This window comes from Spinacia oleracea, chromosome 5 (assembly GCF_020520425.1).
Source record: "Spinacia oleracea cultivar Varoflay chromosome 5, BTI_SOV_V1, whole genome shotgun sequence".
In the NCBI taxonomy this organism is placed as follows: Eukaryota; Viridiplantae; Streptophyta; class Magnoliopsida; order Caryophyllales; family Amaranthaceae; genus Spinacia; species Spinacia oleracea.
The window spans coordinates 90,126,440-90,150,663 of record NC_079491.1 but is presented as its reverse complement, the minus strand read 5'-3'; the positions used below and the strand labels follow the sequence as shown (position 1 = coordinate 90,150,663).

The 24,224-nt window shown below is 40.6% G+C and overlaps 2 non-coding genes across 2 annotated transcripts; one reads left to right on the top strand and one right to left on the bottom strand.

The window, feature by feature from the left end:
* Positions 1 to 201: 201 nt before the first annotated feature.
* On the bottom strand, positions 202 to 307 carry LOC130462161 (small nucleolar RNA R71). The gene has a single exon (XR_008922299.1). It is a non-coding gene; the product is annotated as a small nucleolar RNA R71 (small nucleolar RNA).
* A 21,297-nt stretch (positions 308 to 21,604) lies between these two features.
* On the top strand, positions 21,605 to 21,711 carry LOC130462129 (small nucleolar RNA R71). Its single transcript, XR_008922270.1, has one exon. It is a non-coding gene; the product is annotated as a small nucleolar RNA R71 (small nucleolar RNA).
* The last annotated feature ends 2,513 nt before the right edge of the window (positions 21,712 to 24,224 follow it).

Here is a 24,224-nt window from a genome sequence, read left to right as displayed (position 1 = left end):
AACAGTTCGAGCACTATTGTGACACAATCAAGCACAATGGTGTCACATCGGATTATGTGAGGTTGACATTTTTTCGGTTCTCTCTACTTGGGCGAGCAAGTGATTGGCTTGACAAGGAGGTCAAACCCAACTCACTTCGCACTTGGACCAAAGTGACAAGTGCATTCTTAAACAAGTTCTATTCGCATGGGAAGACGGCGGAGTGTCGCCATAAGATCCAATCCTTTGAGCAAAAGCGAGATGAGTCGCTCTTCGAAGCTTGGGATCGTTTCAAGGAGTATCAAAGGGAATGCCCTCACCATGGGATTCCTAAATGGTTGTTTCTCCAAACATTTTACTTGGGGTTGAGTCCAAGTTCGAAGACAAGTCTTGATGCGGGCGCGGGAGGCCCCATTATGAATAAAACTGAGGATCAAATAGAGGAAATCATTGAGGATGCAGTTCAAAACTACCAATCTTGGCATGTAGGCACAAGGAATTATGATGGGAAAGGTAGGAGTGAAGATGGTAAGGGTTCAGTGTACGCCATAGAGCAAGCACGGATGATAGAGAAGCTTACCTCACGCTTGGAGAAGCTCGAAAACACACCGAGCCAACCGCCATCACCGTCTACAATCCCTCCTCCCTCGGCCACTCTTCTCTCTAAGGGGAAGGGCAAGGTTAGTTCTTATGGCTCAATGCCTCCGGGCACATTCTTTTGTGAAAATTGCCAAGACTATAGTCATTCCCCCGATGCATGCCCCTTAGTTCATAACTTGTCATTTGTGGATTATGGCCCTTCGTATGAAGGCGAGTTTGATGTAGAGTATGCTAATGCCATTAATGAGAGGTCTAGGAATGATAACCCTAACAATCCTAATTTTGCTAGGCAACCTAGAGGGCCCTCCATGTATGGTCCCCACCAAGGCTATGGCCAAGGAGGTGGGTATGATAGCCAAAATCGAGGTGGCTATAGAGCACAAGGCTATCAAAGCCAAGCGCCCTATGGTCAAGCTCAAGGTTTTGGCAATCAAGGCCAATACAACCAAGGGAGTTATAATCCCAACCATCAAGGTGGAGGGGGTTATAACTACTCTTATGGGCAATTTAGGGGTGCCTCAAGTGGGGGTTATCCTTTGAACTCGGGAGGTCCTTATGGTGCATCTCATTTGCCACCTCCCGGATTCAATGGACCGAGGACCTTTGGCAACCAATATCAAGCAAACCTTAGTGGTTATGGTGTTGCACCTCCACCACTCCCGCCTCTCAAGTCTAATCTTGAGGCTCTCATGGAGTCGTTTGTGGGGGCGCAAGCCAAGAAGAATGTCGAGTTTGAGGATGGATTCAAACAGTCCAACACTCACTTGAAGATGATTGAGACCCAACTTGCTCAACTAGCTAGCACTATCAAAGAGCAACAAGTGCATACAAGTCTCCCACCCCAAGGTCAACCTCCTAAGCAATTGTATGCCATTGTGACAAGGAGTGGGAAGACCTTAGATGATAGTGCTACGCATGTTGAAGCTCCTAGCTCTAGGGGTGAGAGTTCTATGGGAAATGAGTCCTCGGACCGTGATGATGCGGAAGAGAAGTCTCGTGTCGACGACATGAGTGATGGTGATAAGTCGAAGGAGACTCCTCTTCCTCCTCTCCCAACTCCTTTTTCCCCCTATCCTCATAGACACAAATGGGATGTGCAATTCGCAAAATTTCTTGTGATTCTTCGACAATTGTATGTCACTATCCCCTTTACGGATGCTTTGAAACAAATGCCTTCTTATACGAGATTTCTCAAGGAAATCTTGAGTGGGAAGCGAGATCTTGACGTAAAGGAGACGATGAACCTCACCGAGAATCGTAGTGCTATCATTGTTAACAAAACGCCACCCAAACTCAAAGACCCGGGAAGTTTTTCTATCCCTTGTGCTATTAAGGAGCTTGAAATAAGAAATGCCTTGTGTGATTTGGGTGCTAGCGTTAGTATACTACCTTATTCGGTGTTTGCCAAGCTTGACGTTGGAGATCTTGTCCCAACCAACATCACCTTGCAACTTGCCGACCGTTCGGTCAAGTATCCTATTGGCTAGGTTGAGGATGTTCCCCTAGTTGTTGGCGAGCTTACTTTCCTTGTGGATTTCGTCGTCTTGGACATTGATGAGGATGCCCATACCCCCATTATCTTGGGGAGGCCATTTTTGGCCACCGCGGGTGCTCTTATCGATGTGCAAGAAGGACTAATCACTTTGAAAGAGGGAGACGCCAAGGCTAGTTTCAAGCTTGCAATTGATGAACATTGTTGCTCTAAAATGAAAAGTTGCATGAAAATTGACACTCTTGCTTGTGTTGAGAACAATCACTCTTGTGGTAATTCTTCTAACAATTTTCATGCTTCTAAGTGTTCTAATGAGCTTGCTAGGTCCTCTCTTGATGACAAGAATGTCCATGGAGTCCCAAAGGCGCTTGGGGATGAGCTTGAAGATGTTGTAACCATCCCCGAGATATTTGAAATGCATGTTGATGATGATAATGGAGCTAAACCCTCCAAAGTGTTTCATGGATTGGCTAAGAAAGCCAAGAAGTCAGCTAAGAGTCCATCGAGTCCCGAGGAGGGGCATGTTGGTGGATTATTTGGTTTCTGCCTCTTGAATGGTGATATCGGTAAGATCTTTGTGCCCAAAGGGGCAAAGAAATGCATGTTGACTAGTGTTGACCCTAGGTTGGTTGTGTTCGACCCCCCTTGACCTTTTTGGGGGGGTCCGTCAAGCTAATAACGTTAAACGAGCGCTACCGGGAGGCAACCCGTGTATTGATCTCATTCTTGTCCCCCCATGAGCTTTGGGGGGATTCGTCAAGCTAATGACGTTAAACGAGCGCTACCCGGGAGGCAACCCGGTTATCTTACTCTTGTCCTAATTTGTTTTGGTTCATTAATTTTTGTTTTCATACTTTTACTTTTCCTTTTATTAAATAAATATGATGAGATGGGGGTGCATTAATCGAGCAAGGCCAAAAGGCATTATTCCAGTTCTGTGCGATCGCACAGCTGATTCGTGCGGTCGCACAAAACTGGAAATTTGAGACAGTAGCTCCCAGCAGTTTCGTGCGATCGTGCTCGCATTCTGTGCGATCGAGCTCGAACCGTGCGATCGCACGGAAATTTCGTGCGCTAGCACGGGTCGGGCAACCCGGATCTGCGATCGTGTTATCAGGAAACACGCCCCTTTCTTTTTCATTTCTTACTTTCATTTTTCATTTCTTCACCATCCCTCCACTTTTCTCTCTACTCAAACTCCTCAAACTCCATTTCCTACTCAATCCCACTCACTCATTTCACTCTAAATCACTCACATTCACAAATTCATCTTCTTCCCTCACTCCAAAACCAATAATTTCAGATTTTTTCTCAAAAACCCCCAATTTCTAGGGTTTGTGTGAACTTTGATTTTGTGATTCTTTGTTGCAATTGGAGCTTTGGAGTTTGCTTTTGGGTGATCTTGTCTTCCTCCTTTGCTAGTGGGTGACGATTTCTTTCCCTTTCTTCTCCATTGTTTCTTTACATTTAGGCTCATTGTTCATATTATTTGGGTGAAATTCTGAAATTTTTTATTTTGATTGTTTGGATTTGCATGTTTGTTTTTGTGTTTATTCCTTGAAAGTCTAGACTTTCTATGCATGCTTCATTGTTAATATTTGTAAAGACTAGTCTATTGGTAGATTTTTGGTGAAATGTTGGTGGAATTCTAGTTGGGTTGTTGTTTTTGGTTGATGAGGATTGTTTGGAGTACTCTTGTTCACATTGAACTTAAGTGGTGAATTGGTACTTGTTTGTGATAGTTTTAATGGTAGAATGTAGTCTTTTTTACTAACTTAGTTTTCCCTTTTGTTTTGGATTGTGTTTCTGACAGGCTAAATCGCACTCGTATCAAAGATAAACCTAACGTTCACCAACTAAAAATATAGCAAGGGAAACAGGGATCGTATCCACAGGGAAACAGCGTTCTTCTACTATTAATTGACTAATCTAGACTACTGGTAACAAGAGTTTGGATTGATTTGTGTATTAAACTAAAGCAAATAATCAAATCGGAAAATAACAATATTAAAGGAATCTAGGGCAGCGGTTCACCATAAATGCAGACCGGGATTGGACAACGAACAATGACAATCAATTAACAATCATAACTAGGAAAACATGCATCTCTCGAATCTTATGAATTCCTTAGGATAGAACAACTAGCGGGCTCTCGCTACGTACTAGAAATAATTCCTATCTAATAGCCACAGACCAAAAACATTTGATTTATACCTCTCGGCGCATAATCCAAGGTTAATCAAACTCAAATCAAAATAGTTCGGCCGAACAGAATTGACGAGCAATAATAATAAGCTATAGAAATTATAATCAATCAATCAATAATCAAGTCCACATATAATCCCAATCATGCATTCATGGAGCCCCTCTACCCTAGAAATTAAACTACTCACTCATGATAATAAATAACAAAGCAATTAACATAATAGAAAACATGATTAAAGCAATGAATTAAAATAGAGCAAGAAATAATACCGAATTGAAGAACAATGAAATAATAAAGCTTGAATCTTTGATTAAAATTAAAGCTAAGTGTTTGGAGAATTAGAGGAAACTAAAAATAAACTAAGTAATCGAAAAACTAGAAAAAAAGATGTCCTACAAAATAATAAAGGCTAGCTTATATAGTTTGCCCAAAAATAACATTAAAAACGGAAAAGAAATCACGCAAAATACTGCTGAGGTTGGCATCGCCCGATCGGGCGGTTTGCGAAAGGTTGAAATCAGCTTCTGATGGGCGCCCGATCCGGACCGGACAAACTGCGCCCGATCTGGCGCGTGTAGATGGCTTCACTTCTCTTTTAATTCCGCCCGATGGTCGCATTTCGCCCTCAGCTCACAGGGCGATTTGCAATCCTCAATATCCTTCGCCCATATCACCGAGTCTAACTCTCGGGGATCAACTATAAGCATCTAAGGCTCCCGAAAGTCGACGATAAAGGTCCCGAACTTCCTCGGGCTCGTGTAGTGGCCTAAATCAACACGAAACGGGTCTAAAAAAGACCAATTTCTCATAATTGAACCTGAAACTCAAGGCACACTAAATAACACATATTAGTACTAAAAATGGCTCCTAAGAGCTCATTTGACGCATAAAAGTACTAAGGGACGGGGGTGAAACACTATATAAAACACACATATCAAACTCCCCCAAGCTAGATCCTTGCTTGTCCCTATGCAAGGAAATCATCGATGAATACAAGACCAACTTCACCCCCAACATATTTCAAAATGAAAAACATAATTCAAGGCAAAGTCCAACAAGCACGCATCAATGTCAACCAATCAAATCCATTCAACCACTAATCCACCCTAACAATCGTCACGCAAAGAGAACCACAAATGCACAATTGAATTCAAAACTAGTGCTCACACACTCGTCACTCATTTATGTGGCGGATAAAAGATGTACCCGTTCTCTCTCCTCCCAACATATAAGTGAACAATTCCCTCCCAAACTCACAACACTCGTGTGTCTAAAAAACCATACACTCAACCTAGTAGTCGACTCGAAATGCGTCATGTCATAACTTGCATTGATAAACAACTATTTTCACATAAGTACGACTCTATGCACAAAGGTCAGAAGGTCTTCAAAGCTTGTAATGTTAGGCTTAGGTAAGGGTGCGGTAAATTTGGGTATAATGTGAGCTTTAAAGCCTTGGCTTTGGGGAGCATAAATCCTAAAAACAACCATGATCAACCAATATAATGACCATAATCTCCCACTCAACACATGACAAAACAACAAATAGCCAACACCATACTTTCTTGCCATTTTTCACAATTGTAACCAATCACTCATAAGGATATGAATTTGCAGAATTTGATTGAAACAATACTTTGAACTTTTTATGAGAGTAATATATTTTTCTCTTTCATTTCTTTTTCAATCTCTCTTTTTTTTTCTTTCTTTTTTAGCAACCTTCACATTTGTTTTGTTCTTTCATCTCTTTTCATTTTCAACTCATTTTCAACAACAAACATGATAAGACGAACTCCATTTTCAATACCCACTTTGTGCTCAAAATGTAGCACACTACAACTCCCTCACCTCACTACTATTAGCTCCCCCAAGCTAGGCTTGGGACTAGTAACCAATGGGGTTTTCATGGGCTTGTAATATGGCTAGTCACCGAATAAAAGGGCACAAGCAACAACATGGGCAGAAAAAGAAGGGAACAAATGTATCTAGATTCATCTGAAGGCTACCTAATCATAAAAATGCCTTCGTCCTCCACAATGTGCATGTATATGAGTCATAAAACACTACTAACAGTTGCAAATCAATACTCAAAATCAATGACACACCAGGAAGCTATCACACATCCTAACCAAATCAACTAGTCAAGCACCAAGTCCACAAATAGTTAGTCGGAGTTGACTCATGTTAAGGTATCAAAGCAATCGAATATCAAATCATGGCTAACACATCTACATTTCCCATCATCAAATACCAAGAATCAAAACAATTTTCGTTCAAGGGGCACAGGGAAGCATGATATTGTATTCATCGGAACGTATTTTTGTATTTTTTTTTTAAAGCAATAAACTACTCTAGAAAACAGTAAACACACCAAAATAAACACACACAAAAAAATAAGTAAATGCAAAAATAAAAGGAAAACATACCTAATATGTACAAGTGAGTGAAACACCCCCCCCCCCAAGCTAAATCAGACAATGTCCTCATTGGCTCAAGGGGTATCGGACCATCTCGATCCTCCTCAGCATCACTGATGGCCTTGGCCATCATCACCATCATCACCTCCCCGACCGCCAAAACCACTAGTGCCTGCTCCAAACCCACCGTAGTGGGTTGGTATGAAAGTGCCCATGGCACCGGGAGCTCCATATCCCTCCGCGGGATAGGTAAACCAAGAAGGGTGCTGAGCGTCCGGTGCAATGTAACCCTGCCTGGCATACTGATCGTAGAAAGGGAACATGGTCCTCTGGTGATCAGCCGCGAACTCATGGAAACCGAGCTCAATTCTGCCCAACCTCTCATGAATGGACCCCTTCTCCTCCTCTGGTGCAGGCCTATCCTGTGGCCTCCCCTCATCCCCTCGACGCCCCCTCCTAAAGTAGGTGCGAGGCTCAGGCTCGAACTGGTGGGGCTCTGGCTGTGGGTCAGGCTGGGGCTGCGGCTCAGGCTGCGGCTCATCCTCAAATCCAGTATATAAATAATGAGCTTGGCCGGCTCTGAAACGGGTGCGGCCCTGAGGGTCAGGTAAGGTGAAAAGCATGTTCCCATCGAACACCCACCACATGGCACCCGGCCTAAACAACCCATGCTCCCCCTGTAGGCGACGAAGTCCAACAAAGTAGGCCAAATCAAGTAAGTTGCTACCCAAAACCGGGGTTTGGTTAGCCTCAACAAAGTTAACTGTGGCCATGGCAATGTGGGTGATCAACCCACCAACGGTAATGCGAGGGGTATGTGTGCTAGTGGCTATAGAAAATAGTTGGGAGGCCATATGATGTGCTAGGTTCATTTTATACCTCTCTTCCCCTTCTAGAACGTAGCCACCCAAAATCTCTAGCTCGGTACTCCTCACATTTTGGGTCTCCTCTCTACCAAAAATTGTAAACCCCAGAAACCTGTAGAAAACAATAGGGACAGGGTGTTGTATCTTAGAAGCATGCAAGTGTTGCATACTACCGGGATTATCATTACCCGTCAGCTTTCCCCACATTGTACAGTTGTTATGAGCACTACCAGGTTTCCTACTATAGGCGGTGGACAAACCAAAAATCCCACCAAAATCAGCTATACTCATGGTAACATTACGGTTCATCAAGCGAAACTGAACCGCCGACACAGTTCTATAACCATCTCTACGCAAAGCCAACGAACTCAGAAATTCCAAAGTTATAGGCCTAAAGGTGAGACGCAACATACTATACATATCCTTCATACCGACACCATGAAAAAGACGTTTTACATCACTCTCAATACCCATTGCATGCAAAGACCTTTGACAAATAAAACGAGTGGGTATTACCTGTTAGGTTATGATTCATATGACAGTTCATAAATCATGCGGAAAAACCATAAAGCCAGGAAACATATTATTTACACATAATCATTTAGCATAGTTTAGATGCATACTCTTTGTTGCGTGCCTTCCCTAGCTGCGCCCGAACCGAACAAGAACAAGTCTTTAGGACTCCAAGTGTCGTCCCTCCGTAGATAGTCCACAGCACGTCCGGATCCGCCTTAAGATTGACCAACTAGAATCGCCCTTAAGGTTCTAATATTTTCGGTTGGGTAGGCAAGAATATTGGCTGATTTTTCTGCTTAAAAATCTTAGTTTTGAATACTTGAAACTCGTGTATAAATTATGACCCCTAGGCCTTTATTTATAGAGTTATGGAAAAGGAATCGTAATCCTAGTAGGATACGAATTAATTGAAATTAGAATCCTATATGAATTCTATTTAATTAATTTATCCAATCAGGAATAGAAATTTAATCATACACTGACTCTTGTAGATTCAGGAATCACGCATGAGCACAAACTCACACACACACGGCAGCCACAAGGGCTGCCCATGCGCGTGCGAGCAACAGCCCGCGCAGCACGGCCCACGCATCCGTGGCCCTTGGCGCGCGCTGGGCCTGCCTTGCGGTAGGCCTGGGCGCTGCCTTGGCTGGGCTTGTGGCGCGCATGCTTGCTGGGCGATGGCCCCGGCTTCGTGCTGGGCCTTCGTCCGGCAACCTCGTCCGATGCTAATTCGTACGATACGCTTCCGATTAAATTTCCATTTCCGGAATCTATTTCCGATACGAACAATATTTAATATTTCCGATTCCGGAATTAATTTCCGTTTCGAACAAATATTTAATATTTCCGTTTCCGGAATTATTTTCCGATTCCGGCAATATTTCCGATTCTGACAATATTTCCGTTTCCGGCAATATTTCCGATTCTGGTAATATTTCCATTTCCAATAATATTTTCCGATACGTACCATGTTTCCGTTTCCGGCAACATCTACGACTTGGATAATATTCATATTTCCGATACGATCCATATTTCCGTTTCCGGCAATATCATCGTTTCCGGAGTATTCATTTCTTGCCTGTGACGATCTTAGCTCCCACTGAAACCAAGATCCGTCGGTTCCGAATATTCATAGATGGAGTATTTAATGCCATTAAATACTTGATCCGTTTACGTACTATTTGTGTGACCCTACGGGTTCAGTCAAGAGTAAGCTGTGGATTAATATCATTAATTCCACTTGAACTGAAGCGGCCTCTAGCTAGGCATTCAGCTCACTTGATCTCACTGAATTATTAACTTGTTAATTAATACTGAACCGTATTTATTAGACTTAACATAGAATGCATACTTGGACCAAGGGCATTATTTCCTTCAGTCTCCCACTTGTCCTTAGGGACAAGTGTGCATTTCCTAATTCCTTTGTCGCTCGATGCTTGCTCTTGAACATAAGGTAAGAGTTGTCATCCTTATTATGTCCAGAGGTGTTCCTCGGTTTCAGAGTTCAACTGATCAAATAAACAGATAATCATAGCCTATGATTCATCCGAGCACGGCCATGCATTTCACAGTTTCTAGCTCTCCGAGTGGCCTTGTACAACTTTTAAGCATCTCTTCCCGATTTATGGGAGGACAATCCCAATCTTGCGATCTTGAGATTAGACTTCGTTTGATAGGTGATTACCTGAGCGTTGCCTTTATAGCCTCCTTTTACGGTGCGACGGTTGGTCAACGTCAAAGCAACCAGTTCTCAAACAAGTAATCTCAAATCACTCAGGTATTGAGGATTTAGTGTCTAATAATTTAATGAAATTTACTCATGACAGATTTTCATCTCTTACAGTAAAGTTTCATAGGTCTTGTCCGATACTAGTCTTCCCAAAGTAAGTATCTATGCAAATGATTATGACATTGCCATGTCCACATAGTTCAAGAAACAGAACTACTAGTCATCTTGCATTCTAATCGTCTAACGTTTTCTATGCGTCCAATTTTATAGAAAACTCCGATTAGGGACCATTTTCAATCTTTGACATTCAAGTTCACTTGATAGACATTTCTTAGTCACAGGACTGGTCCTGACAGTCTATCTTGAATATATCGTCAAATTGAAGGGACTCATCATTTAATACTAAACCAAGATTAAATGGAATATGAAAATACATTTCATATATGATAAATGTTCAACCCCAATGTTTTACAAGCATGGGCCTCAAACCCATCTTCTAAAACAGTTCATGGAATTCAAAGCTATGCTTGATTTCCAGTGCTACAATGTGAGTGTTGCTTCTCACTTGTTGCATAGGTTTAGTTATCATGCTTTGCCAATCTTAATATCCTTTTCATCGAATGTTCTTCGAGATCTGATGATAAGATCTTTTCGAGTTTGTTTATTATGTGATCTAGTCTTTCTTACTTCGATGGTGGTTTTACTCATTTTGCAATGAAGAACCATCAAGTTAGCAGACGTTTTTCTTGCTTCAAGAGTGGTTCTACGCATTTTTCAATGAAGAATCATCAAGCCAGCAGATAGGTGATCTACCCAAGTTCAGTGAAGAACTTTAAACAACCCTGTTTTATTGCTTCTTAGGCAATAATTACTTTTACTTCAACTTTATAGGTTGCTAGTGATGCTTTGTTTGGAATTACTTATCCAAGCAGTTCACAGATATGTGGAATACTCTCAACTATATCTTAGAACATAGAAATCATTATTTTAATTTCCCACGCAACAACTCATGGTCTCCAACCCATGTTGCCACTTCAAAACACGATGCTCTATAGCTCGTCCTTGCCAATGGTTAACTCCAAAGGGTCTTGCTTGATCCTTTGCCAGTGTTTATGCGTGTAGCATCAATATTTAGCATATCTTTATTTCCTTGAATCAAGAACTATTCCTATGTACCTTTTCAAGTACCATAAGTATTCTTGATCTCAATCTAGTTGATCTTCACTTAGATCAATAGAGATTGGTATATGTTCGTCATGCCTAAAGTCATACGATACGTTTTTGGCGATCCTCATATTATATCATACATGATAAATTCTTTTGCAGAATAATTCCCAATTGAATTCTATTCATGTAACTTTAGCTTATCTAGTTTCAGTAGATACTAAATTCAGCTAAATTCTTTGACATATAATATAGGTTAAGAATCTCATTTAGACTCTTTGATGTTTAACTTAGTAAATGCTTATACATAGTTCAAACATCCTTTACTTAGATTTATTCACATGGGTCGAATATCTCCAATTGAGACTTTCGTGTTTGATTTAGTAAATGCCATTACTTAATCTAAAACAATATTATAAGATCTTTGTAAATAGATCTTAATACCCAATATGTACTAAGTTTCGCCATGGTCCATTATTGATGAATAATTTCAAATCTAAGTCATTTAGCATTTGAATGTTATTTCACAATAGAGAGATATGTGTGTAATACACATAGGACCAATTAAGTTTTAAGTACTCCCACTAAACTTCTTATATATCTATAAGAATCATGTACATTTTATGAGACTAAAATACTTATTAGCTTCACTAAAATACATTTCTAATTCCCAATTGCTTGCTTAAATCTGTACTTAGATTTCATAAGCTAGCTTTCCTTTTCAAGCATTTATTTGGATCCACAAATCCTATGACATACCATGTACATAGTTTATTCCAACATTTGATTGAGGAATACGTCTTGTCATCCAATTGCCATATGTACCAATATGCAATCATTGCTTGAATTATAGACTTAAGCATTACGATTTTGCATGAGGTTTCAACACAATCCATGCCATGAATTTGCTTGTAACCTTTAGCAACTAATCTAGCTTTGTGTGTGAACACAATTCCATGTTTGATGGTTTTTATCCTTAAAACAAACTTGCAACCAATAGGTGTGAAACTATTCTTGCAAATCAACAAAATTTCAATTTTGTCATCAAAACATTGAGTATGTTTTATGGCCTCTAACCATTTAAAACATTTGAGTCTATATATGGCCTCTAACCATTTTAGGGAATCTAGGTTTCGTCATAGCTTTCTTACAAGTCATAAACTCATTAATCTACATGATAATAGTTTGACTGCAAGTTGTAGGTTTCTTCACTATCGAATAGAAGAATCTCATAGTTTCATTGACCAGAACTCTATGTTTCCTTACTATCTAATAGAAGAATCTCATAGTTCCAGTGACTTGAACTCTATGCCTACTTGGGTATAGAACATCAAACAATAGAATATCAACAGGCACTTTGAGAGTCCTTTGAATATTCTATTCTCCTTGAAGCACTTGTAAAGTCTTCTAAGAGATGTCTATTCTTTAAAAGCTACTTCTAAAGTCCTTTCAGAATAAGTTCGGATTTTCTGAAGCACTTCGAAAAGCCTCCGGAATGTCCGTTTATGTTTGTTGTTCGCCTCGAAGACTTTCGAGGTTTATTTTCTCCCACTTGTCATTTTGGAAACGAATCTCCAAAAGGACATTATTTCGAGCAAACAAACATTATGTTCTCAAAAATTCGTGGTAGAAACAATACCCTTGTGTCTCATTTGAATAAATCACAATGAAACATATATCTAGACTTGGGCCTTAGTTTGTTGAATAACAAACACTAAGCTCCCACTGAGTTTAGCAACTCTTTAGATATATATAATTGAAAAGATATCCTGAAATTACTTTTCAATAGCTTTGAAGAATTTGGTTTAGTTTGGTGGTAGTTGAGCATTTTGTTTTAGAAATTATAGGAAAAGTCTTTATGATTCATCATTGATCGAATCAAGTACTAATTGACTTCGATCATTCCAACGTAGATATGCCATATCTTATGGAGCTAGATTGTGAAATTACAACACACAATCATTGATGATCATATTTGGTCTCAAGTAATCATCAACATGATCTAACCTAGATCTTTATGATTTCTTGCCGAGTGGATTTTATACTTCTGAATCTTTGAACTAGCCAAACAGATTCAACTTATATCACATTTGAGTAAATAAACCTATATTCACTCAAATCCATGTGAAATAATAAAGTCATAAAATCTTTCTTTAGCTTTGAACTCTATTGTCTAGGCGTTCTAACAATAGTTCATATTCTTTGTTACTTTCAACAAGTAAGACTAGCTTGTCTTAAGTTGATCTAGAAATCAACCAACTTTCAAAAAGTCCATCAAAATAGAGCTTATGAATGTTAACTTGTTGATATGGTCTAAGCAACAATGCCAAAGATTAGTGGAACTCAAATCAAGGGGTTGATTTGAACCTAGTAAAGTTCTTTTAAAGAGTTGTTTGTTTTAATCAAGCATATTGACTCAACCTGTAATTGACCATTTCATTCAAATAAACAAACAATCAAGCATTGTTTTTGTTCTTCTGAATGTGAGTCTTTCTGTGTTTGAAGCAGAAATTTAGGTATGCTGATTATGGAACAAAATAGCCATTAAGTTCCAGCCTTTGAAAGGACTTAAAACAAACTAGATGACCCTACAACTAATGTAGCATTGCCATGCTTCATTTCCCACTTGTAGGTCATTAGTGTATCCTAGCTTCCATTGTTTGAGTTATTATCGAAGTAAGAACCTCAAGCGGTATATGATACCAAGGAAGTTTGATTGCTAGGTTACTTCTCTTTAAACATAAACTTATAGGTAGAAACGGAATCGTAAATTCCTTTCATGTGTTCCTTTGTTTTCCTATTTCTTGTACCCTTTCTTATAGTCTTAAGAATTGAATTCTTTAGTGTTGACTTTTATACTTTGTTAGACATGTCCAATGTCACCAACAAGGTTCTTTACCATTTTAATTTATGTTGAATATTCTGTTTCAACTAGATGATCTTACCAGAAGCTTCTAAAGTTCTCTAAGCATCGACCTATTCGAATGTCTAGGGACTAGACTCATTCGAGAATTAAATGGACAAAGATATTAGGTTGTTAACCATTGGTAAAGCTGAGCGTATTAAACTCAATGCTTTATGATCTCAAAACTACAGTGTATTTTGAATTCACAAGCACCAATTGGTTTGCCATTCGACTTTGATGTTCGAAAACAACCATAAAAGTCGCTATAAGAAACGTACATTTTAAATTGCTCACTTTCTCTCATTTCCGTGAATCGTTCTTGGATTCACTACCAATCGAGGAAATTTACTGTTACCTTTCTAAAAGGATTTACTGCAGTGCAAGATATTTAATTATAAACAATAATTAAAACATACATTGAAGCATGCAAAGTCTAAACATTTATCATGAATAATAACTTGAAATTAAAGCAACCATGCAATTCAAACAAGTTATTAGCATTTTATTCGAATTATGTGTTCCGGCAGGTGTGAATAAAATGATTCCAAGACCCTAAAATCATTGAAGAACTAAGCACAGTTTGTCGACTTAATCCTAGAACATCTTAGGTAAGCAAAAGCCTTTTGCTAATAGTCTAGAAACTATTCTTGGTTGATAGGTACGTCTAAGAACTTATTAGGTAAACCTATCGAATTTGCCACGACATAAAAGGACTCCTTACTTATATCGTTGAGTTTCACCAAAACTAACATGTACTCACAATTATTTGTGTACCTTGCCCCTTTAGGACCAATAAGTAACACCTCGCTGAGCGAAAACTATTACTAGATTGATGTAAAGGATATCCAAGCAAGTGTATATTTTGGCATGGCACCTTTTAACTCAATTTTTAAGTTTGGAACTTAAGGCTCTTACTATGTTGGTTAGATTTTAAGTGAACTAAAATCCTTAATCATGCAACATAATCAAGCTTTTGATCTCATGCATTTTAAGACATATTTAAAACAATAAATAACTTAAAACATGCATAAGATATTTGTGATCTAGTATGGCCCGACTTCATCTTGAAGCTTTGACTTCAAAGTCCGTCTTGAAAATCTCCGTGGGAGGCACCATTTTCTTCAGATAGGATAAGCTATAACTAATTACAACTATTTGATGGTACGCAGACCATTTTTGAATTGAAAAATAACTTTGGTGCTTTAGACCAATTACATTCAAATTAATGGTACGCAGACCATATTTTCTATCCTATTTGGGCCATACTAGTCACTTCATAACCTGCAAAACAGTACATATACAATATATACCATTCACCCATTCATTATCATGAATGGCCCACATAGCTGGTTAGTAAAACACATTATGCATCACGTAAACATTTGCAGCAATTAATCAAGGGCACCAATAATCTACCAATTATTCAGTCCTTATTAATTCTAATCGAGTTGATTTAACCTTAAGGATTTGTAGACCTAATCAAGAGTTTATGACTAAAAAGCGCTCCCACTCAAACCAATAAATTCATATGCTTTACTAATTTTAAACATAAAATTGTATTTCTAGTCTAACCGGAAACATACAAATTTAATTAAAATTTAAAGCTCATATAAATTTATAATTGAATCCAAAAATTTAATTTAATTTCAGTCGCATTTAAATTAATTCATGATTTTAATTTTAGTAAAATAAAAATAAATTCCATTTATTATAATTATAATATTCAAAATTAAAATCCAAGAAATTAATTCAAATTATTAATTTTAAAATTAATTAAAATTACGTGAACTGAAATTTTCAAATTAAACATTCAAAACGATCTAATCGTAACGCAAACACCCTACGCGTTGCACGCCCATGGGCCGTACGCACACAGCCATTGCTGGCCATGTGCGCGCAGCCCATGCGCTCGTCGCATAGCTGCTGCTGTCCTATCGCAAGCCTCCGCACAGCGCCCCATCGCACGCGAGCTATCGCTCGCAGTGCGCGCGCGCGAGATCGCTCGCTGGGCGCGCTGGCTCGCTCGCTGTGCGCGCGAGCCATCGCTCGCTGGGGCGCGACATCGCTCGCTGGGCGAGCGACATCGCGCGCTGCGCGCGCGAGCCATCGCTCGCTGGGGCACGACATCGCTCGCTGGGCGAGCGACATCGCGCGCTGCGCGCGCGAGCAGTGCTGGGCGCAGCGCTCGTGGCACGCGAGCTTGCGCTCGCTGCGCGCGAGGCTGCGCGCACTTGTGCGAGGCAGCGCGCGTTGTGGCGCAGCTCGCTTGCTGCCCACACGCGACTGCCTTGGCTCGCCCTTCGCCCATGCCCATTCGTTCATTGCTCGTGGCACACGACACAAGGCAGGGCTGCTGCCTTGTGCTCGTGCACTACGCCCTTGCTCATTGCATTCGTGCCGCACGGGCGACGAGCTCCCTTGCTCGTCGTCGCATGCCCGCATTATACAACACCCCTTAAGGGTAACACGAAGCGTCCATTGCTTCGTGCGTGCAAGTTACATGAACGAATCGCATAAAATTTAAAATTTATATTTAAAATTAATGACAAATTAATAAATATTATTAATTTCATAATTTTAGGGCGAAAAATCGAAAATTTATTATCCAATTGATTTCCGATTGTTATGGATTCAAGTCTAGGTCATAAAAATTTAAAATTTATCGTAAATCTACAATTTTTATGGTGGTTTTTTAATCATAGGTTTCTAATTAAATTATAATTAATTATGAAAATCAAATTAATTCTAAATTATTCTAATTTTCAACAAATTAATCATAATTACAAATTAGATTGCATAATTAACAAGACTAGGCATTCAAACTTGTTAAACATATGCAGTAGGTCAATCAAAAATTCAAGATTTATCAACAAGAATCGCAAATATTTAATTTAACATCTTAAATTTACGAAATTTTGCATTCGAAAAACTAAAACCTTCGAAAAGTCATAGTTAGGCTTCGAATTTGAGAATTCTGGGTTCGGCAGAAAATTACCATTTTTGTCAAAATTTTAGAATGCCTTTTACATGCGGAATTGACACAAAAATCACTCAATTCGGATGAGTAATGAAGAAACTGCCGAAAAACTGCGTACATATAATTAAATAAACGCAATTTGCAATTAATTAACAATTACGAAAATTAATCACCCCTTTTAATTCTTGCAAATTTGTAATATTTAACCATGTTCATGCAATTTAGATTATGAAAATAATAAGGGGCTCTGATACCACTGTTAGGTTATGATTCATATGACAGTTCATAAATCATGCGGAAAAACCATAAAGCCAGGAAACATATTATTTACACATAATCATTTAGCATAGTTTAGATGCATACTCTTTGTTGCGTGCCTTCCCTAGCTGCGCCCGAACCGAACAAGAACAAGTCTTTAGGACTCCAAGTGTCGTCCCTCCGTAGATAGTCCACAGCACGTCCGGATCCGCCTTAAGATTGACCAACTAGAATCGCCCTTAAGGTTCTAATATTTTCGGTTGGGTAGGCAAGAATATTGGCTGATTTTTCTGCTTAAAAATCTTAGTTTTGAATACTTGAAACTCGTGTATAAATTATGACCCCTAGGCCTTTATTTATAGAGTTATGGAAAAGGAATCGTAATCCTAGTAGGATACGAATTAATTGAAATTAGAATCCTATATGAATTCTATTTAATTAATTTATCCAATCAGGAATAGAAATTTAATCATACACTGACTCTTGTAGATTCAGGAATCACGCATGAGCACAAACTCACACACACACGGCAGCCACAAGGGCTGCCCATGCGCGTGCGAGCAGCAGCCCGCGCAGCACGGCCCACGCATCCGTGGCCCTTGGCGCGCGCTGGACCTGCCTTGCGGTAGGCCTGGGCGCTGCCTTGGCTGGGCTTGTGGCGCGCATGCTTGCTGGGCGATGGCCCCGGCTTCGTGCTGGGCCTTCGTCCGGCAACCTCGTCCGATGCTAATTCGTACGATACGCTTCCGATTAAATTTCCATTTCCGGAATCTATTTCCGATACGAACAATATTTAATATTTCCGATTCCGGAATTAATTTCCGTTTCGAACAAATATTTAATATTTCCGTTTCCGGAATTATTTTCCGATTCCGGCAATATTTCCGATTCTGACAATATTTCCGTTTCCGGCAATATTTCCGATTCTGGTAATATTTCCATTTCCAATAATATTTTCCGATACGTACCTTGTTTCCGTTTCCGGCAACATCTACGACTTGGATAATATTCATATTTCCGATACGATCCATATTTCCGTTTCCGGCAATATCATCGTTTCCGGAGTATTCATTTCTTGCCTGTGACGATCTTAGCTCCCACTGAAACCAAGATCCGTCGGTTCCGAATATTCATAGATGGAGTATTTAATGCCATTAAATACTTGATCCGTTTACGTACTATTTGTGTGACCCTACGGGTTCAGTCAAGAGTAAGCTGTGGATTAATATCATTAATTCCACTTGAACTGAAGCGGCCTCTAGCTAGGCATTCAGCTCACTTGATCTCACTGAATTATTAACTTGTTAATTAATACTGAACCGTATTTATTAGACTTAACATAGAATGCATACTTGGACCAAGGGCATTATTTCCTTCATTACCTCCCTCTTCTTGAGGTGGATGAATCGGTCTCGTTGCCACTCCGTAGCAAAAATGACATCCGGAAAGTCCTCATTGGCTTCGAATTGGGGCGGTGGAGGTGGTGGTGTCGGCTCCCGAGCTCGGCTTGTGGAAGCCTCATGTTGGTTCCTTGGTTGTGTGGTGCAACTCCTCCTTGGTCGGTTAGCCATGGTGAAAATATGAATTTTTGGTGGTGTTTTGAGTTTTTGGTTGAATTTGGAGGTTTGGTGGAGTGTGGAGTAAATTGAAATTGGTTGGGTATAGGTTGTAGAGGATGATGAGAGGGTGATTTTGATGTAAAGAGTGTTGAATTTGGTGGAGATTTGAGGAAGATATGAGGGATTGAAGTTTGTGAGAGTTGGGGTTTAATGGAGGAAGAGAGAGAAAGTGAGGTTGAAGATGAAGAAAAGTGTCGTTTGAAAGAGGAAGCCCGATATGTAGATCGCTGATTTTGCGTTTCGCCCGATCGGGCAGCAGCTCGCCCGATCGGGCGATTTTTGAACATTTTTCTTGGATCCGTGCGCGCCCGATCGGGCGCTCCTCGCCCGATCCGGATCGGGCGAAATGCAATGCCTTGTTTTGTTGACTTTTCTCAGCCCAGAATCCTTCCTTGACCTTTCTATGACGTCATCATCAACCGCCCGATCGGGTGGGATTTCGCCCGATCGGGCATTTCACTCGCCTTTTGTGTCGATCGGGCCACTTTCGCCCGGTCGGGAGATTTCCCAAATTTTTCTTTGAATCGACACGCACCCGATCGGGCGCTCTTCGCCCGATCCGGGTCGGGCGCCGGATCGGGCGAAATGCAAGCTGCTCCGTTTGGCTTTGATTCAACTTTTTCGAGCTTGGAGCCTTAGACCTGCATAACATTAAACACCAAAACCGTAAAATACCCTCTTCTCGCCTCTCCAATACCAAAGACTACACTGAATCACACACTTGATCAAAAATTATACTAAAAACACACAAAACGAAAGTATAAAGTACGCTACGGAAAGCAATAAATAGATAGTTAAGTACTCATCCCCTATTAGATTGGTGTAATGTCCCCATTACACAATCTCAGTTTATTCACAGACAACGAAAGGAAGGGGATGAGAGCCACGACAACTCATCGAATGGGGGCACCAAAGATGGTGCCATCTGGTGTCAAATCAATTGCCTTGGATGAGCTATGTGGCGCGGGAAGTGAAAGACCACGACCTCGATCATGAATACGGTGCCCACTGTACACCGAGCTTTCGGCCTTTCGGGTCTCAGCATCATCAAATCGTGCCTCCTTTCGAACCCATGCCGAAGAGTTCATACTCCGATCACCTCCATCTGCAAAACAATTTGAAACATGCGCTTTTTCCGAAGGATTGTTGGAGTTAGTATGAGTCAATTTAGTATCAGAATAATCATTAGGAACATTGACTCCAAAACATGACTCCTCTACCATATGGCTTCTAGCAACATGGGTTAAATTGAAAGTAACCTTGTCATCCCCCACATTTAAGGTCAGCTTGTCATTCTTGACATCTATGATTTCCCCCGCAGTGTGTAAGAAAGGTCGACCAAAAATAATAGGAATCTGCCTGTCCTCTTCCATGTCCAACACAACAAAATCAACAGGGATAAAAAATTTACCTACTCTAACAGGCACATCTTCTAAAACACCTAGGGGGTATTTTACAGATCTATCAGCCATTTGCAGGGTTATGTTGGTAACTTTTAAATCACCCATGTTCAACTTAGTACATACAGACAGGGGCATGACACTAACACTGGCACCTAAATCACATAAGGCTTTCTCAATAAAAAGGTTGCCAATATTACACGGGATAGAGAAACTCCCGGGGTCCTTCAACTTGGGTGGAGTCTTATTTTGTAGTAAGACACTACACTCTTCAGTGAATGCAACAGTCTCCACCTCACTAAATGCTCTCTTCCTAGTCAAGATGTCTTTCATGTATTTAGCATATGCAGGTACTTGAGTAATTAATTCAGTGAAAGGGACTGTTACCTGCAGATTCTTTACCACTTCTAAGAACTTACCAAACTGCTTGTCTAGCTTGTTCTTTAGCTGACGGTGAGGGAAGGGAAGTTTGATAGGTGGAACTTGTATCTCAACTTTCTTCTCAACCCTTGTGCTAGCCTCCTTCTCCTTGACCACCTTCTCACTTTCTCTTGGCACAGCACCACTAACAGATACTTCAACCTCTTCCTCTATAGTCATAGGCGGCCCATCATACTCATATCCACTCCGTAAAGTGATAGCATTTATAGACTCTCTGGTCACAGGCTGTGAAGGGAGTTTACCTTTGGGTCTCTCTGCAAGAGTAGTAGCCATTTGTGACAACTATTTATCCATGATCTTGTTATGAGCAGTGAGGGCATCGATTTTGGCATCCTTTTCGCTCAGAGATCTCTGCAATTCCAACATCATATTCCTCATCTCTACAAGCATGGGATCAGGTTGTGTGGGTTGAGGTTGTGGAGGAAAACCAGGTGGTCCACTAGGCTGCGGGTTGTAGTTACTCCGCGGTTGGTATGACTGTTGTGGTGGCGGTTGGTACTGTTGTTGTGGTGGTGGAGGGTGTTGAATCTGATGGGGGTTCTGGACATTAGTACTCCTATATGATAGTAGGGGGTTGTTTTTATACTCCTCATTGTAAGAGTTGGAGTACGGATTGTTCTGCTTGTAGGACTGGAATGCATTGCATTGTTCGATAGAGCTCCGACATTCCTGTGCATAATGGCCTTGCATCCCACAACTATTACAGACATTGGCAGATTGGGCGCTCATTGCAGCGACACTAGCGTGTTGGTGGATTGGGAAGATGAGATCTGTATATTGTCTAGCTTGTGATGTAGGGTTGTTAGCTGAGCAGTAAGTTGTTCAATAGAATTCATCTCATGCTTAACACCCCGGTCGGCAAAACCTCTAGGATTCCCATATTGGGCACTATGGATGGCCATCTCCTCAATCACCTCTAAAGCTCTAGGCACCTCTAGTTGCATAAATCACCCACTGGCAGCTGAATCCAAAAGACACCTAGACTCATTACCCAGACCATTATAGAACTGCTGAACTAGGAACCAGTCATCCAAACCATGATGCGGGCACTCTCTCTGCAAATCCTTAAATCTCTCCCAAACTTCGAACAAACTCTCATCTGCTTGTTGAGACATACCTAATATTTGACCCCTCAGACGAGCTGTCTTCTCGGGTGGGAAATATTTAACATAGAACGCAAGGGCCAAGGATTTCCAATCAGTGATTTTCATAGTTGCGCGGTTGAGACTGTTAATCCATATAGCTTTGCCTTCCCACTCAATGAAAATGGAAAGAGTATCTCCATAGTCTGCTCCGGTGTTAAATTCTTCTACTTAATGGTGGCACAATACTGAATGAAAGACTGAATATGGAGATTGGGATCTTCACCCTTTTCCCCACCGAATTGGTGTCTCTCGATCATGTTTATCAGCTGGGGTTCGATCTTGAAATTTTCGACCGCAATGGAAGGCATGATTGCCTTGGGAAGCATAGACAGACTTGGTATAGAATAGTCTGTAAGCCTTGGCACAAGTGGGGGTGGCGGTGGTGATGCTTGGTCACCCATCTCTGAATCTGTATGGAATAGATTGCTAATCAGATAGTCGGATTCAGAGTCAGAATAGTCCCTCAACTGTTCAACGAATCTACGCCGTCTACGAAAGGTCCGTTCAGGTTCAGGATCGAACGAAGTCAGATCTCTGGAATGGACAGTCCTGGGCATAAACAAGTAACAAACAATAATCTAGAAAAACAATTAATAAAAGAAAATAAAACCGTTTCCCCGGCAACGGCGCCAAAATTTGACAGGCTAAATCGCACTCCTATCAAAGATAAACCTAACGTTCACCAACTAAAAATATAGCAATGGAAGCAGGGATCGTATCCACAGGGAAACAACGTTCTTCTACTATTAATTGACTAATCTAGACTACTGGTAACAAGAGTTTGGATTGGTTTGTGTATTAAACTAAAGCAAATAATCAAATCGGAAAATAACAATATTAAAGGAATCTAGGGCAGCGGTTCACCATAAATGCAGACCGGGATTGGACAACGAACAATGACAATCAATTAACAATCATAACTAGGAAAACATGCATCTCTCGAATCTTATGAATTCCTTAGGATAGAACAACTAGCGGGCTCTCGCTACGTACTAGAAATAATTCCTATCTAATAGCCACAGACCAAAAACATTAGATTTATACCTCTCGGCGCATAATCCAAGGTTAATCAAACTCAAATCAAAATAGTCCGGCCGAACAGAATTGACGAGCAATAATAATAAGCTATAGAAATTATAATCAATCAATCAATAATCAAGTCCACATATAATCGCAATCATGCATTCATGGATCCCCTAAACCCTAGAAATTAAACTACTCACTCATGATAATAAATAACAAAGCAATTAACATAATAGAAAACATGATTAAAGCAATGAATTAAAATAGAGCAAGAAATAATACCGAATTGAAGAACAATGAAATAATAAAGCTTGAATCTTTGATTAAAATTAAAACTAAGTGTTTGGAGAATTAGAGAGAACTAAAAATAAACTAAGTGATCGAAAAACTAGAATAAAAGATGTCCTACAAAATAATAAAGGCTAGCTTATATAATTTGCCCAAAAATAACATTAAAAACGGAAAAGAAATCGCGCGAAATACTGCTAGCGAAGTGCTCGACACTCGGCCCGATCGGGCCAAATTCCGCCCGATCGGTCGGTTTGCGAAAGGTTGAAATCAGCTTCTGATGGGCGCCCGATCCGGACCGGGCGAACTGCGCCCGATCGGGCGCGTGTAGATGGCTTCACTTCTCTTTTAATTCCGCCCGATGGTCGCATTTCGCCCTCAGCTCACAGGGCGATTTGCAATCCTCAATATCCTTCGCCCATATCACCGAGTCTAACTCTCGGGGCTCAACCATAAGCATCTAAGGCTCCCAAAAGTCGACGATAAAGGTCCCGAACTTCCTCGAGCTCGTGTAGTGGCCTAAATCAACACGAAACGGGTCTAAAAAGGACTAATTTCTCATAATTGAACCTGAAACTCAAGGCACACTAAATAACACATATTAGTACTAAAAATGGCTCCTAAGAGCTCATTTGACGCATAAAAGTACTAAGGGACGGGGGTGAAACACTATATAAAACACACATATCAGTTTCTTTTCTTGCTTGTGTGTAGATTTTTGCTCCCTAAGGCTCATCATGATGACAAAACGATCAAAGAAGGGACCTAACTCCCAACCGAACAAGCGCAAGGCTATCACCCCTCCGGCCTTCGAGACTTACAGAATTTCATTTCCGGAGCAACGGTCTTGGACTTACTTTGAGGAATTGTCTAAGCGGAACATCCGCCCGACAAAATTCTATGACAAGAAGGCCGTTCAAACTTTGGGGTTTGAGAAGGAGCTTAAAACTTTGATTGAGGGGCTTGATCTCGAGGAGTTTGTGGGGATGAGTGCATAGACATACCGGAGAGTCACTCTCGAGTTTCTTGCCTTGGCTAGGAGGCGCCGGGTTCATGAGAATGGAAAAGAGTCGGTCGAGCTTGATTTCCAAGCATTCAATAATCAACATGTGCTCACCGACGAAGCGATCAATGATTTCTTCACCATCTACCCAAACCGGGGTCTTGTTGTTAACCCGGTGGCAGAGTGTGCGGAT